The sequence below is a fragment of the Oncorhynchus nerka genome, linkage group LG24, assembly GCF_034236695.1.
Source record: "Oncorhynchus nerka isolate Pitt River linkage group LG24, Oner_Uvic_2.0, whole genome shotgun sequence".
NCBI classification, from domain to species: domain Eukaryota; kingdom Metazoa; phylum Chordata; class Actinopteri; order Salmoniformes; family Salmonidae; genus Oncorhynchus; species Oncorhynchus nerka.
The window spans coordinates 95,294,783-95,311,353 of NC_088419.1; the positions used below are offsets into that span (position 1 = coordinate 95,294,783).

The 16,571-nt window shown below is 43.5% G+C and overlaps 1 pseudogene; it reads left to right on the plus strand.

The window, feature by feature from the left end:
- LOC135564361 (histone deacetylase complex subunit SAP130-like) overlaps window positions 1–16,571 on the plus strand; it is a 69,582-nt pseudogene that overhangs the window by 47,700 nt on the left and 5,311 nt on the right.

Here is a 16,571-nt window from a genome sequence, read left to right on the forward strand (position 1 = left end):
AGGCTGCACTATAGTTACTAAGGCAGGCTGCACTATAGTTACTGCACTATAGTTACTAAGGCGGGCTGCACTATAGTTACTCAGTGAAGGCAGGCTGTACTATAGTTACTAAGGCAGGCTGCACTATAGTTACTAAGGCAGGCTGCACTATAGTTACTAAGACAGGCTGCACTATAGTTAGTAAGGCAGGCTGTACTATAGTTACTAAGGCAGGCTGCACTATAGTTAGTAAGGCAGGCTGCACTATAGTTAGTAAGGCAGGCTGTACTATAGTTACTAAGGCAGGCTGCACTATAGTTACTAAGGCAGGCTGCACTATAGTTACTAAGGCAGGCTGTACTATAGTTACTAAGGCAGGCTATACTATAGTTACTAAGGCAGGCTATACTATAGTTACTAAGGCAGGCTGCACTATAGTTACTAAGGCAGGCTGCACTATAGTTACTAAGGCAGGCTGCACTATAGTTACTAAGGCAGGCTGCACTATAGTTACTAAGACAGGCTATACTATAGTTACTAAGGCAGGCTGCACTATAGTTACTAAGGCAGGCTGCACTATAGTTACTAAGGCAGGCTGCACTATAGTTACTAAGACAGGCTGCACTATAGTTACTATAGTTACTAAGACAGGCTGCACTATAGTTACTATAGTTACTAAGGCAGGCTGTACTATAGTTACTCAGTGAAGGAAGGCTGCACTATAGTTACTAAGGCAGGCTGTACTATAGTTACTAAGGCAGGCTGCACTATAGTTACTATAGTTACTAAGGCAGGCTGTACTATAGTTACTCAGTGAAGGAAGGCTGCACTATAGTTACTAAGGCAGGCTGTACTATAGTTACTAAGGCAGGCTGTACTATAGTTACTAAGGCAGGCTGCACTATAGTTACTAAGGCAGGCTGCACTATAGTTACTAAGGCAGGCTGCACTATAGTTACTAAGGCAGGCTGCACTATAGTTACTAAGGCAGGCTGCACTATAGTTACTATAGTTACTAAGACAGGCTGCACTATAGTTCCTAAGGCAGGCTGTACTATAGTTACTAAGGCAGGCTGTACTATAGGTACTAAGGCAGGCTGCACTATAGGTACTAAGGCAGGCTGCACTATAGGTACTAAGGCAGGCTATACTATAGTTACTAAGGCAGGCTGTACTATAGTTACTAAGGCAGGCTGCACTATAGTTACTAAGGCAGGCTGCACTATAGTTACTAAGGCAGGCTGCACTATAGTTACTAAGGCAGGCTGCACTATAGTTACTAAGACAGGCTGCACTATAGTTACTATAGTTACTAAGGCAGGCTGTACTATAGTTACTCAGTGAAGGAAGGCTGCACTATAGTTACTAAGGCAGGCTGTACTATAGTTACTAAGGCAGGCTGCACTATAGTTACTAAGGCAGGCTGCACTATAGTTACTAAGGCGGGCTGCACTATAGTTACTAAGGCGGGCTGCACTATAGTTACTCAGTGAAGGCAGGCTGTACTATAGTTACTAAGGCAGGCTGCACTATAGTTACTAAGGCAGGCTGCACTATAGTTACTAAGACAGGCTGCACTATAGTTAGTAAGGCAGGCTGTACTATAGTTACTAAGGCAGGCTGCACTATAGTTAGTAAGGCAGGCTGCACTATAGTTAGTAAGGCAGGCTGTACTATAGTTACTAAGGCAGGCTGCACTATAGTTACTAAGGCAGGCTGCACTATAGTTACTAAGGCAGGCTGTACTATAGTTACTAAGGCAGGCTATACTATAGTTACTAAGGCAGGCTATACTATAGTTACTAAGGCAGGCTGCACTATAGTTACTAAGGCAGGCTGCACTATAGTTACTAAGGCAGGCTGCACTATAGTTACTAAGGCAGGCTGCACTATAGTTACTAAGACAGGCTATACTATAGTTACTAAGGCAGGCTGCACTATAGTTACTAAGGCAGGCTGCACTATAGTTACTAAGGCAGGCTGCACTATAGTTACTAAGACAGGCTGCACTATAGTTACTATAGTTACTAAGACAGGCTGCACTATAGTTACTATAGTTACTAAGGCAGGCTGTACTATAGTTACTCAGTGAAGGAAGGCTGCACTATAGTTACTAAGGCAGGCTGTACTATAGTTACTAAGGCAGGCTGCACTATAGTTACTATAGTTACTAAGGCAGGCTGTACTATAGTTACTCAGTGAAGGAAGGCTGCACTATAGTTACTAAGGCAGGCTGTACTATAGTTACTAAGGCAGGCTGTACTATAGTTACTAAGGCAGGCTGCACTATAGTTACTAAGGCAGGCTGCACTATAGTTACTAAGGCAGGCTGCACTATAGTTACTAAGGCAGGCTGCACTATAGTTACTAAGGCAGGCTGCACTATAGTTACTATAGTTACTAAGACAGGCTGCACTATAGTTCCTAAGGCAGGCTGTACTATAGTTACTAAGGCAGGCTGTACTATAGGTACTAAGGCAGGCTGCACTATAGGTACTAAGGCAGGCTGCACTATAGGTACTAAGGCAGGCTATACTATAGTTACTAAGGCAGGCTGTACTATAGTTACTAAGGCAGGCTGCACTATAGTTACTAAGGCAGGCTGCACTATAGTTACTAAGGCAGGCTGCACTATAGTTACTAAGGCAGGCTGCACTATAGTTACTAAGACAGGCTGCACTATAGTTACTATAGTTACTAAGGCAGGCTGTACTATAGTTACTCAGTGAAGGAAGGCTGCACTATAGTTACTAAGGCAGGCTGTACTATAGTTACTAAGGCAGGCTGCACTATAGTTACTAAGGCAGGCTGTACTATAGTTACTAAAGCAGGCTGTACTATAGTTACTAAGGCAGGCTGCACTATAGTTAGTAAGGCAGGCTGTACTATAGTTACTAAGGCAGGCTGCACTATAGTTACTAAGACAGGCTGCACTATAGTTACTATAGTTACTAAGGCAGGCTGTACTATAGTTACTCAGTGAAGGAAGGCTGCACTATAGTTACTAAGGCAGGCTGTACTATAGTTACTAAGGCAGGCTGTACTATAGTTACTAAGGCAGGCTGCACTATAGTTACTAAGGCAGGCTGTACTATAGTTACTAAAGCAGGCTGTGCACTATAGTTACTAAGGCAGGGCTGCACTATAGTTAGTAAGGCAGGCTGTACTATAGTTACTAAGGCAGGCTGCACTATAGTTACTAAGACAGGCTGCACTATAGTTACTATAGTTACTAAGACAGGCTGCACTATAGTTACTATAGTTACTAAGGCAGGCTGTACTATAGTTACTCAGTGAAGGAAGGCTGCACTATAGTTACTAAGGCAGGCTGTACTATAGTTACTAAGGCAGGCTGCACTATAGTTACTATAGTTACTAAGGCAGGCTGTACTATAGTTACTCAGTGAAGGAAGGCTGCACTATAGTTACTAAGGCAGGCTGTACTATAGTTACTAAGGCAGGCTGTACTATAGTTACTAAGGCAGGCTGCACTATAGTTACTAAGGCAGGCTGCACTATAGTTACTAAGGCAGGCTGCACTATAGTTACTAAGGCAGGCTGCACTATAGTTACTAAGGCAGGCTGCACTATAGTTACTATAGTTACTAAGACAGGCTGCACTATAGTTCCTAAGGCAGGCTGTACTATAGTTACTAAGGCAGGCTGTACTATAGGTACTAAGGCAGGCTGCACTATAGGTACTAAGGCAGGCTGCACTATAGGTACTAAGGCAGGCTATACTATAGTTACTAAGGCAGGCTGTACTATAGTTACTAAGGCAGGCTGCACTATAGTTACTGCACTAAGGCAGGCTGCACTATAGTTACTAAGGCAGGCTGCACTATAGTTACTAAGGCAGGCTGCACTATAGTTACTAAGACAGGCTGCACTATAGTTACTATAGTTACTAAGGCAGGCTGTACTATAGTTACTCAGTGAAGGAAGGCTGCACTATAGTTACTAAGGCAGGCTGTACTATAGTTACTAAGGCAGGCTGCACTATAGTTACTAAGGCAGGCTGTACTATAGTTACTAAAGCAGGCTGTACTATAGTTACTAAGGCAGGCTGCACTATAGTTAGTAAGGCAGGCTGTACTATAGTTACTAAGGCAGGCTGCACTATAGTTACTAAGACAGGCTGCACTATAGTTACTATAGTTACTAAGGCAGGCTGTACTATAGTTACTCAGTGAAGGAAGGCTGCACTATAGTTACTAAGGCAGGCTGTACTATAGTTACTAAGGCAGGCTGTACTATAGTTACTAAGGCAGGCTGCACTATAGTTACTAAGGCAGGCTGTACTATAGTTACTAAAGCAGGCTGTACTATAGTTACTAAGGCAGGCTGCACTATAGTTAGTAAGGCAGGCTGTACTATAGTTACTAAGGCAGGCTGCACTATAGTTACTAAGACAGGCTGCACTATAGTTAGTAAGGCAGGCTGTACTATAGTTACTAAGGCAGGCTGCACTATAGTTACTAAGACAGGCTGCACTATAGTTAGTAAGGCAGGCTGTACTATAGTTACTAAGGCAGGCTGCACTATAGTTAGTAAGGCAGGCTGCACTATAGTTAGTAAGGCAGGCTGTACTATAGTTACTAAGGCAGGCTGCACTATAGTTAGTAAGGCAGGCTGTACTATAGTTTGTAAGGCAGGCTGTACTATAGTTAGTAAGGCAGGCTATACTATAGTTACTAATGCAGGCTGCACTATAGTTAGTAAGGCAGGCTGTACTATAGTTAGTAAGGCAGGCTGTACTATAGTTAGTAAGGCAGGCTATACTATAGTTACTAAGGCAGGCTGCACTATAGTTAGTAAGGCAGGCTGTACTATAGTTACTAAGGCAGGCTGTACTATAGTTACTAAGGCAGGCTGTACTATAGTTACTAAGGCAGGCTGTACTATAGTTACTAAGGCAGGCTGCACTATAGTTACTAAGGCAGGCTGCACTATAGTTACTAAGGCAGGCTGTACTATAGTTACTAAGGCAGGCTGTACTATAGTTACTAAGGCAGGCTGTACTATAGTTACTAAGGCAGGCTGCACTATAGTTACTAAGGCAGGCTGTACTATAGTTACTAAGGCAGGCTGCACTATAGTTACTAAGGCAGGCTGCACTATAGTTACTAAGGCAGGCTGCACTATAGTTACTAAGGCAGGCTGCACTATAGTTACTAAGGCAGGCTGCACTATAGTTACTAAGGCAGGCTGCACTATAGTTACTAAGGCGGGCTGCACTATAGTTACTAAGACGGGCTGCACTATAGTTACTAAGGCGGGCTGCACTATAGTTACTAAGGCGGGCTGCACTATAGTTAGTAAGGCAGGCTGCACTATAGTTAGTAAGGCGGGCTGTACTATAGTTACTAAGGCGGGCTGCACTATAGTTACTAAGGCGGGCTGCACTATAGTTACTAAGGCAGGCTGCACTATAGTTACTAAGGCAGGCTGTACTATAGTTACTAAGGCAGGCTGCACTATAGTTAGTAAGGCAGGCTGTACTATAGTTACTAAAGGCAGGCTGCACTATAGTTACTAAGGCGGGCTGCACTATAATTACTAAGGCAGGCTGCACTATAGTTACTAAGACAGGCTGCACTATAGTTAGTAAGGCAGGCTGTACTATAGTTACTAAGGCAGGCTGCACTATAGTTACTAAGACAGGCTGCACTATAGTTAGTAAGGCAGGCTGTACTATAGTTACTAAGGCAGGCTGCACTATAGTTAGTAAGGCAGGCTGCACTATAGTTAGTAAGGCAGGCTGTACTATAGTTACTAAGGCAGGCTGCACTATAGTTAGTAAGGCAGGCTGTACTATAGTTAGTAAGGCAGGCTGCACTATAGTTAGTAAGGCAGGCTGTACTATAGTTACTAAGACAGGCTGCACTATAGTTACTAAGGCAGGCTGTACTATAGTTACTAAGGCAGGCTGCACTATAGTTAGTAAGGCAGGCTGTACTATAGTTACTAAGGCAGGCTGTACTATAGTTACTAAGGCAGGCTGCACTATAGTTACTAAGGCAGGCTGCACTATAGTTAGTAAGGCAGGCTGTACTATAGTTACTAAGGCAGGCTGTACTATAGTTACTAAGGCAGGCTGCACTATAGTTAGTAAGGCAGGCTGCACTATAGTTACTAAGGCAGGCTGCACTATAGTTAGTAAGGCAGGCTGTACTATAGTTACTAAGGCAGGCTGTACTATAGTTACTAAGGCAGGCTGCACTATAGTTACTAAGGCAGGCTGCACTATAGTTACTAAGGCAGGCTGCACTATAGTTAGTAAGGCAGGCTGCACTATAGTTAGTAAGGCAGGCTGCACTATAGTTAGTAAGGCAGGCTGCACTATAGTTAGTAAGGCAGGCTGTACTATAGTTAGTAAGGCAGGCTGTACTATAGTTACTAAGGCAGGCTGTACTATAGTTAGTAAGGCAGGCTGTACTATAGTTACTAAGGCAGGCTGTACTATAGTTACTAAGGCAGGCTGTACTATAGTTAGTAAGGCAGGCTGTACTATAGTTAGTAAGGCAGGCTGTACTATAGTTACTAAGGCAGGCTGTACTATAGTTACTAAGGCAGGCTGTACTATAGTTACTAAGGCAGGCTGCACTATAGTTACTAAGGCAGGCTGCACTATAGTTAGTAAGGCAGGCTATACTATAGTTAGTAAGGCAGGCTGTACTATAGTTACTAAGGCAGGCTGTACTATAGTTACTAAGGCAGGCTGTACTATAGTTACTAAGGCAGGCTGTACTATAGTTACTAAGGCAGGCTGTACTATAGTTAGTAAGACAGGCTGTACTATAGTTAGTAAGACAGGCTGTACTATAGTTAGTAAGACAGGCTGTACTATAGTTACTAAGGCAGGCTGTACTATAGTTAGTAAGGCAGGCTGTACTATAGTTACTAAGGCAGGCTGCACTATAGTTACTAAGGCAGGCTGCACTATAGTTAGTAAGGCAGGTTGTACTATAGTTAGTAAGGCAGGCTGTACTATAGTTACTAAGGCAGGCTGTACTATAGTTAGTAAGGCAGGCTGTACTATAGTTAGTAAGGCAGGCTGTACTATAGTTACTAAGGCAGGCTGCACTATAGTTAGTAAGGCAGGCTGCACTATAGTTAGTAAGGCAGGCTGCACTATAGTTACTAAGGCAGGCTGTACTATAGTTACTAAGGCAGGCTGTACTATAGTTACTAAGGCAGGCTGCACTATAGTTAGTAAGGCAGGCTGTACTATAGTTAGTAAGGCAGGCTGTACTATAGTTAGTAAGGCAGGCTGTACTATAGTTACTAAGGCAGGCTGTACTATAGTTACTAAGGCAGGCTGTACTATAGTTACTAAGGCAGGCTGTACTATAGTTAGTAAGGCAGGCTGTACTATAGTTAGTAAGGCAGGCTGTACTATAGTTACTAAGGCAGGCTGCACTATAGTTACTAAGGCAGGCTGCACTATAGTTACTAAGGCAGGCTGTACTATAGTTACTAAGGCAGGCTGTACTATAGTTACTAAGGCAGGCTGTACTATAGTTACTAAGGCAGGCTGTACTATAGTTACTAAGGCAGGCTGTACTATAGTTACTAAGGCAGGCTGTACTATAGTTACTAAGACAGGCTGTACTATAGTTAGTAAGGCAGGCTGCACTATAATTACTAAGGCAGGCTGTACTATAGTTACTAAGGCAGGCTGTACTATAGTTACTAAGACAGGCTGCACTATAGTTAGTAAGGCAGGCTGTACTATAGTTACTAAGGCAGGCTGCACTATAGTTACTAAGGCAGGCTGTACTATAGTTACTAAGACAGGCTGTACTATAGTTACTAAGGCAGGCTGTACTATAGTTACTAAGGCAGGCTGTACTATAGTTACTAAGGCAGGCTGTACTATAGTTACTATAGTTACTAAGGCAGGCTGTACTATAGTTACTAAGGCAGGCTGTACTATAGTTACTAAGGCAGGCTGTACTATAGTTACTAAGGCAAGCTGCACTATAGTTACTAAGGCAGGCTGCACTATAGTTACTATAGTTACTAAGGCAGGCTGTACTATAGTTACTATAGTTACTAAGGCAGGCTATACTATAGTTACTAAGGCAGGTTTTACTATAGTTACTAAGGCAGGCTATACTATAGTTACTAAGGCAGGCTGCACTATAGTTACTAAGGCAGGCTGCACTATAGTTACTAAGGCAGGCTGCACTATAGTTACTATAGTTACTAAGGCAGGCTGTACTATAGTTACTATAGTTACTAAGGCAGGCTATACGTCTGAGTTTACCCAGATTATCAAGATGAAATAACAATAGCCTACACTTGATACGGCTATAATATCAGTTTATAAAAGTGCCACTAATATAACTGATATCTTGAGTGTTCTTATGGACAAGTGAAACAGCCCTACCAATGTGTAAATCATTCTGCAGCATTGACAACAAAAAAATTCTAGGCCTGTTTTGAATTTTTTTTTAATGAGATTGTTTTTGGCTTTTGTTACAATTTTAAATAAGAATGACATTATGCACCAAATTATGCACCAAATTATACTGTATATTAAATTCTCCCCCCCCCTCTCTAAGAAAACAAAAATACACAATGCTATCATATATTATATAATATTTATTTATTTATTTTGCTCCTTTGCACCCCATTATTTTTATTTCTACCTTGCACATTCTTCCATTGCAAATCTACCATTCCAGTGTTTTACTTGCTATATTGTATTTACTTCGCCACTATGGCCTTTTTTTGCCTTTACCTCCCTTATCTCACCTCATTTGCTCACATCGTATATAGACTTGTTTCTACTGTATTATTGACTGTATGTTTTGTTTATTCCATGTGTAACTCTGTGTCGTTGTATGTGTCGAACTGCTTTGCTTTATCTTGGCCAGGTCGCAATTGTAAATGAGAACTTGTTCTCAACTTGCCTACCTGGTTAAATAAAGGTGTTCTCAACTTGCCTACCTGGTTAAATAAAGGTGTTCTCAACTTGCCTACCTGGTTAAATAAAGGTGTTCTCAACTTGCCTACCTGGTTAAATAAAGGTGAAATAAAATAATAAATAGAAATAGAAATGACTGGACGATGTGTCATTCTAGACATCGCCAAAGCTTAATGTGAGGATTCCAGGAAAGATTCATTGTGAAAGCTCCCCAGTCCCATCTATCTTTCTTAAACAAGGAAATAAAACTGGTTGGACATGCCTGTACTGTGATTTACGTCTGTCCCCCCCCTCTCCTCTCCTCTCCTCAGTGCCCCAGCCCTCGGCGAACTCAGGCCTCATCACCCAGCCCCGCCAGGCCGGGTCCCCCCACGGGACCCCCTCCTCAGGGGACCTGGTTCCTGGTGCCTCCCCCAGGAAGAAGCCCCGCAAACAGCAGCACGTCATTTGCACAGCAGACACTGAAATGGTGGAGACCAACAGTACAGATGAGGACAGGGCTATGGGCCACAGGCCCCTGGGCAGCAGGGCTAGGAGGAGAGAGTCCCCTCCTAGAGTATGTGGGTGGGTGGATACCACTAAACCATGCACAGTTGTACTCACCACGGTGGGGTCAATTCCATTTCAGTTCAGTCAAATCAGGAAGTCAAGTGAAATTCCAAGTTGTATCAATTCTGATACTAGTGCTTTGCTGTGATTGGTCTCAGATGAGGAAGGGGTGCGTTACGTCCCTGTCAGGCCGCGCCCACCTGTCACTCTGCTGCGTCACTATAGGAACCCCTGGAAGGCAGCCTATCACCACTTCCAGAGGTACAGCGACATCCGGATCAAAGGTCAGTATTGGTCCAATCAGAACGCTGAACAAAAAAACTTGTGCTCTTTAAAAAAAAAAATTCTCAGAACGTCCTTTTTTTCTACATTTTATGAAGAGAGTTCTGACTAGCGGACATAGTGTATTTTATTAAATATGTTCTGGAATGCATATAAGGTGTTATAAGCATGTGTGAGCCTTTATAATGTGTTATTATGAGGCTTCTAATATTATGTCACTCTGAGTATGTTACTATTAAGTTATTTTCATTACTGATTTAGAACTCTGGTTGTCTACGTCAGAGGATAAGTTGTTTTTATAAGCATGTATAAGCTTTTAGGTCCTGCTTTAAATGACGTTCAGCTTATAAAGGCTTCATAAGCACTACATAAATGTGTTACAAAAGCATCCGTAACCGTACGTCATGCTTTATAAAGGGTTCATTAAATGTGGCATAACTGCGTGATGCGATCACCAATGTCAAATGTGACGTAAACCACTATGTCAACTGTGATATAATCGTGTTGCTTTATAAAGGGTGAGGTGTTGTGCTGAAGGACGGCACACTCTTTAAGAGTCTAACATACCTCTCTCTCTCTCTCTCTGAGTGACTCTAACATCTAACATGTCATGCTTTATAAAGGGTGACGTGTTGTGCTGAAGGACGGCACACTCTTTAAGAGTCTAACATACCTCTCTCTCTCTCTCTCTCTCTCTCTGAGTGACTCTAACATCTAACATGTCATGCTTTATAAAGGGTGACGTGTTGTGCTGAAGGACGGCACACTCTTTAACGTAAAGTGATGTTAGTCACATTACAGCTCCTCTCGTTCCCAGACACTTCCACCCAAGTGGAAGGTCTGATGGACCCAACACATGAAACCTGGCCTTTATTAGTTACTAGTTAGTTAGTATTAGTTAGTATTAGTTAGTATGAGTTACTAGTTAGTATTAGTTATTAGTTAGTATTAGTTAGTATTAGTTACTAGTTAGTCAGTATTAGTTAGTATTAGTTAGTATTAGTTACTAGTTAGTATTAGTTACTAGTTAGTGAGTATTCGTTAGTATTAGTTACTAGTTAGTCAGTATTAGTTAGTATTAGTTAGTATTAGTTACTAGTTAGTTAGTATTAGTTACTAGTTAGTTGGTATTAGTTAGTATTAGTTAGTATTAGTTAGCATTAGTTACTAGGTAGTTACTAGTTAGTTAGTATTTGTTAGTATTAGTTAGTATTAGTTACTAGTTAGTTAGTATTAGTTACTAGTTAGTTAGTATTAGTTAGTATTAGTTACTAGTTAGTTAGTATTAGTTAGTATTAGTTAGTATTAGTTTTGTGGAAATGCGCAAGAGTTTAGCAAAGATTCAGACTTTTTGACTGTGTTAACTAGTGCCTGACAAATCCTTTACTCAGTAAAGGTCACTCCTATACAATTCTATGGTTACTCCCATTAAGGCCACTTCTGATTGGTTGATATTCCAGGCTTATACACTGAGTATTACAAAACACGACATAGGCTGGCCAGGTGAAAGCTATGATCGCCTATTGATGTAACTTATTAAATCTACTTCAATCAGTGTAGATGAAGGGGAGGAGATGGGTTAAAGAAGGATTTTTAAGCCTCGAGATGGAAGTGTCTTTGAACGGGTATGTTAGTGGGAGCCAGGTGCAGAAACACCTTGATGAAAGCCCCCAAACTAAAGAAACACCTTGATGAAAGCCCCCAACCTAAAACGCTTACCGTGATGAAAGCCCCAATCTAAAGAAACACCTTGATGAAAGCCCCCAACCTAAAACGCGTACCTTGATGAAAGCCCCCAACCTAAAACGCTTACCTTGATGAAAGCCCCCAACCTAAAACGCTACCGTGATGAAAGCCCCCAATCTAAAGAAACACCTTGATGAAAGCCCCCAACCTAAAACGCTTACCTTGATGAAAGCCCCAACCTAAAACGCTACCTTGATGAAAGCCCCCAACCTAAAACGCTACCGTGATGAAAGCCCCCAATCTAAAGAAACACCTTGATGAAAGCCCCCAACCTAAAACGCTTACCGTGATGAAAGCCCCCAATCTAAAGAAACACCTTGATGAAAGCCCCCAACCTAAAACGCTTACCTTGATGAAAGCCCCCAACCTAAAACGCTTACCGTGATGAAAGCCCCCAATCTAAAGAAACACCTTGATGAAAGCCCCCAACCTAAAACGCTTACCGTGATGAAAGCCCCAATCTAAAGAAACACCTTGATGAAAGCCCCCAACCTAAAACGCTTACCGTGATGAAAAAAGCCCTCAACCTAAAACACTTCCCTTGATGAAAGCCCCCAACCTAAAGAAACACCGTGATGAAACTATCTATACCACACGGCGCTGGACCCAGTCAGGTCTTTAACTATCTATACCACACGGTGCTGGACCCAGTCAGGTCTTTAACTATCTATACCACACGGTGCTGGACCCAGTCAGGTCTTTAACTATCTATACCACACGGTGCTGGACCCAGTCAGGTCTTTAACTATCTATACCACACGGTGCTGGACCCAGTCAGGTCTTTAACACGTCCACTCCCCTGCTGAAAGATCAGCCATGTTGGCAACATTGTAACAGGTTGTAATCAAGCTCTGGTGTCCAGCATGGTACCAGAAGAGCAATACCTGGTGCAGTAGTCTCAGGGTACTGTAGGACCGCTCCAAATAATCTGGGTTCTGTACACTCCTCTCAGAGCAGCCTACAGGGTGTGCTGCAGTAGAAGTATTGTAAAGGAATACTCAGTAGGCTCAGTAGAATGTATATATTTTGTCATTTCATACGAGGCTCTGAGTAATAGTACTGCTGGCCTGCTCCATTGGCGGCCACAATGCCAGTCACTCTCAATGAAGTAAAACAGGCCTCAACAACGGGTTTGTTGTTGTTGCTGCTGTGCACGACTGCGCTTTAGAGTTATCCTGCAGCACAGCATTGTGGGGGGGGGGGGGGGGAGTTGAGGTCAGGATTAACATGGACTATTCACCCAGGAGGGAAAGAAGTCCTAGAAATATTTTAGATTTTAATATAATTATATTCAATTTAGCGGACTGTTTTATCCAAAGCGACTTAGTCATGTGTGAATCCATTTTTACGTATATGGGTGTTCCTGGGAATTGAACCCTCTGTCCTGGCGTTTCAACGCCCTATCAAAATGCTTTGTGAAGCCTCCATTTAATATGATTTATAGGGTCTTTATTTAAGTAGTGCTTATGTCACCCTTTTATAAAGCACAAGGTTATGTCACATTTCTAAACCATGACGTACGGTTATAGGTAATGTAGTCATGTCGTGTTTACGAAGCCTTCGTAAGCTGCACGTCATTTTATTTGTATTTTTTTTTTACGGGGTCAGCGTAATCATGTCTTCTGTTACGTGTCTGTTCCTACAGAGGAGAAGGAGTCGTTACAGGAAGTGGCCAATCAGAGAGGAGTAGCACGGCGAGCTCAGGGATGGAAGATGCACTTGTGTGTTGCTCAGCTCATGCAGCTGGTGAGTGCCGTTGGCGATACATCTCTCAGTTCTCTTTTGCAGCCACCAGAGGACATTTTAATTAGTGATAAAATAGTGAAATGTGTATTTCATATTTTTGGAAGCTTGTATTATGCAGTACTTATGTCAATGTTCCTTTAATGTCTGGTTGAAACCCTTAAGCCCTGACCCCTGACCTCTAACCCTGTTCTGACCCCTAGTCGAAACTGGAGCATGATGTATATAGCATACTGACGTCCCTCCAGGCCGATCTGTAACCTCTGACCCCTAGTCGAACCTGGAGCATGATGTAGACCGAACAAAAATATAAAACGCAACATGCAACAATTTCAAAGATTTTAGTGAGTTACAGTTTATATGAGAAAATATATATTTTTTAAAATAAATTCATCTTGTCCTCATCTATGGATTTCACGTGACTGGGAATACAGATATGCATCTCTGCCTCAGGATCTTGTCACAGTGTATCATGGGGCGGCAGGGTAGCCTAGTGGTTAGAGCGATGGGCCAGTAACTGAAAGGTTGCAAGCTCAAATCCCCGAGCTGACAAGGTAAAAATCTGTCGTTCTGCCCCTGAACAAGTCAGTTAACCCACTGTTCCTAGGCCGTCATTGAAAATAAGAATTTGTTCTTAACTGACTTGCCTAGTTAAATATATGTTAAATAAAAAATAAATCTGTGCATTTAAATTGCCGTTGATAAAATGCAATTGTATTCGTTTGTCCGTAGCTTATGCCTGCCCATACCATAACCCCACCTCCACCATGGGGCCCTCTGTTCATACCATAACCCCACCTCCACCATGGGGCCCTCTGTTCATACCATAACCCCACCTCCACCATGGGGCCCTCTGTCCATACCATAACCCCACCTCCACCATGGGGCTCTCTGTCCATACCATAACCCCACCTCCACCATGGGGCCCTCTGTTCATACCATAACCCCACCTCCACCATGGGGCCCTCTGTTCATACCATAACCCCACCTCCACCATGGGGCCCTCTGTCCATACCATAACCCCACCTCCACCATGGGGCTCTCTGTCCAACCATAACCCCACCTCCACCATGGGGCCCTCTGTTCATACCATAACCCCACCTCCACCATGGGGCCCTCTGTTCATACCATAACCCCACCTCCACCATGGGGCCCTCTGTCCATACCATAACCCCACCTCCACCATGGGGCTCTCTGTCCATACCATAACCCCACCTCCACCATGGGGCCCTCTGTTCATACCGTAACCCCACCTCCACCATGGGGCCCTCTGTTCATACCATAACCCCACCTCCACCATGGGGCCCTCTTGTTCATACCATAACCCCACCTCCACCATGGGGCCCTCTGTCCATACCATAACCCCACTTCCACCATGGGGCTCTCTGTCCATACCATAACCCCACCTCCACCATGGGGCTCCGGATAGCTGTCCATACCGTAAATGACCCACCTCCACCATGGGGCCTCTGTCCATACCATAACCCCACCTCCACCATGGGGACCTCTGTCCATATCATAACCCCACCTCCACCATGGGGCCCTCTGTCCATACCGTAACCCCACCTCCACCATGGGGCTCTCTGTCCATACCATAACCCCACCTCCACCATGGGGCCCTCTGTCCATACCGTAACCCCACCTCCACCATGGGGCCCTCTGTCCATACCGTAACCCCACCTCCACCATGGGGCTCTCTGTCCATACCATAACCCCACCTCCACCATGGGGCCCTCTGTCCATACCGTAACCCCACCTCCACCATGGGGCTCTCTGTTCATACCATAACCCCACCTCCACCATGGGGCTCTCTGTCCATACCATAACCCCACCTCCACCATGGGGCCCTCTGTCCATACCGTAACCCCACCTCCACCATGGGGCCCTCTGTCCATACCGTAACCCCACCTCCACCATGGGGCCCTCTGTTCATACCATAACCCCACCTCCACCATGGGGCCCTCTGTTCATACCATAACCCCACCTCCACCATGGGGCCCTCTGTTCACAACGTTGACATCAGCAAACCACTCGCCCACACAACGCCATACACGCTGTCTGCGGTTCTGCCAAATTCTCTAAAATGACGTTGTAGGCAGTTTATGGTAGAGAAATGAACATTCAATTCTCTGGCAGCATCTTTGGTGGACATTCCTGCAGTCAGCATGCCAATTGCAACTCTCCCTCAACTTGAGACATCTGTGGCCTTGTGTTGTGTGACAAAACTGCACATTTTAGAGTGGCTTTTCATTGTTCCCAGCACAAGGTGCACCTGTGTAATGATCATGCTGTGTAATCAGCTTCTTGATATGGAACACCTGTCAGGTGGATGGATTGTCTCGCCAAAGGAGAAATGTTCACTAACAGGGATGTAAACAAATGTGTGCACAACATTTTAGAGAGATGAGCTTTTTGTGCGTACGGAACATTTCTGGGATTTTTTTTTCGGCTCAAACATGGGACCAACATTTTACATGTTGCGTTTATATTTTTGTTCAGTGTGTGTGTGTATATATATATATATATAGTGGGTAGAACAAGTATTTGATACACTGCCGATTTTTCAGGTTTTCCTACTTACAAAGCATGTAGAGGTGGTCTGTAATTTTTTATCATAGGTACACTTCAACTGTGAGAGACGGAATCTAAAACAAAAATCCAGAAAATCACATTGATATGTAATTATAAGTAGTTAATTTACATGTGTATATACAGGAGACTGACATCCCCTCCAGGCTGATCTCTGACCTCTAACCTCTGACCCCTAGTCGAACCTGGAGCATGATGTGTATAGCAGACTGACTTCCCTTCAGGAGGGGCTAATCCCTAAGAGGTCAGGGGTCGACGACGAGCTGCACCGCATTAACGAACTCATACAGGTTTGTGGGGACAGTAAACAACATTTTAATTTATTTTTTTATTTAAACTTTATTTAGTCAAGTCAGTTAAGAACAAATTCTTATTTCCAATGACGGCCTATCAAAAGGCAAAGGGCGTCTTGTGGGGACGGGGGCCTGGAATTAAAAAAATAAAAATGAAGGTCAAAACACACATCTTGACAAGATTGACACTACATAAAGAGAGACCTAAGACAACAACATAGCAAGGCAGCAACACATGACAACACAGCATGGTAGCAACACAGCATGGTAGCAACACAGCATGGTAGCAACACAACATGGTAGCAACACGGCATGGTAGCAACACAGCATGGTAGCAACACAACATGGTAGCAACACAGCATGGTAGCAACACAGCATGGTAGCAACACAACATGGTAGCAACACAACATGGTAGCAACACAACATGACAACACAGCATGGTAGCAACACAGCAT